Consider the following 1,634-nt stretch of genomic DNA (forward strand, 5'->3'; position numbering starts at 1 on the left):
ATTATGTGCTTTTTATTTTTTTATTCGAAAAAGAATGATATTAGAAAAATAAAGCTACACTGCAAATGCAACTGTGCACAAATGACTTCAAGCTAACGGTTAATTTACGATTCTTATCTTTGCATAGGCTTTACCAATTAACTTTTACCAATTAACATGCATGTTTTGGTTTATGGGCTTTTCTCTGGAGTACCCAGAGAAAACCCACACATGCACGGGGAGAACATGCAAATTCCACACAGAAAGCTTTGAATGCAAACCTGTGATCATTTTACTGTGAGGTGACTCCTCTAACCACTGTACCACTACGCCTTTGGGTAATGGGCAACTTTGAAATTGTTTCTAGGTGCGAGTGAGAGTGAGCGGTTGTTTGTCTCTGTGCGACCCTGTGATGATAGGTGGATGGATGGATAGGCTTTAAAGAAAGCTTCTTTTTTTAAAACTACTAATACACAAATATAATCCTCTAAAAACAATAAAACTAAAATCAATTTAACAATATTAATAAGCATAAACATAAAAAACATATAAGATCTAAACAGTGAACCGGTTTTTCCTCTTTGGTAATGTATAGTGGTGTTTGTTTTTATTTCTTGTTTTACCTGAGAAATAGATTTTCTACAATCGGTTACCTTTTTCCACTATTGTCAAATTATTTCAAATATGAGAATATGAACCCAAAATGAAGATTATCAAAAAATGTTTTGTATCTTACTGTTTCACACTCCCTATCAACTGCTCCCCTTGTATCTCTTGCACTAGAACCATTTCACTAACTATTTCTATAACAATGTTTAAAAAACAATAATTAATAATTATATATATATACAAAATCATAATCATAGCTTTCAGAACTTGTTTGTACAGCAGCATCACAGACTTTGAGGCTGAGCTGGTTAGCCCCAAATATTTGCACAATAGAGTGTGTGCAAAAATAACTGGGCAGCTTTTATGGGTAGCCTAAACATGATCACAAAAGACAAAAGCAATTAAGATTAGTTTTGGTTGTTCTAAACACTAGGGCTTCAACAATGACCTTACAATTCTTACCAGCATTTCCCTCTTCAGCCTGTTGTGGACTTTGTGCAGTTATATTAATGATGGCATCATCTGCATACAAATTGAACATCTGTATAACTTTCAGGTGCGTCATTTGCCGCTCAGGCTAACAAGCAACCAGCTGTTCATGATTCACTGTATTAAAAACCTTTTTCTGGTCTGTCCATATTAACATCATCCTAAATGTGGTACTTTTTTTCTTAAAAACAACTGGATTCCAATTAGAGCCCGACTGACATATCAGTAGGGGCTGATAATACAGTGATAATATACTGTATATGTGTCTGGCGACATATCGGTATCAGTGATAATTGGCTCATTATTCACTGATATGAACACTTCTAATATGCACCCCATAAAATGCTGAGAATGAGCCGTGTCCTTACTTGCAATAGGCGTAATTCTACAATGTATCCAACAGAGGGCGCATGAAGACTACTTTCAAGTCATGGTCCTACACAACTTTTAGTACAGCCGAAGCAGGGAACAACTAAATACTGTGTAGCATCAAAAAAGGTTGAATCATGTCATCTGGACTTCGTTTTTTTTTGTTAAAAAGAAACGTTTCGCCCCTC

This window comes from Nematolebias whitei, chromosome 2, assembly GCF_014905685.2.
Source record: "Nematolebias whitei isolate Nwh7 chromosome 2, NemWhi1, whole genome shotgun sequence".
Classification (NCBI taxonomy): Eukaryota; Metazoa; Chordata; class Actinopteri; order Cyprinodontiformes; family Rivulidae; genus Nematolebias; species Nematolebias whitei.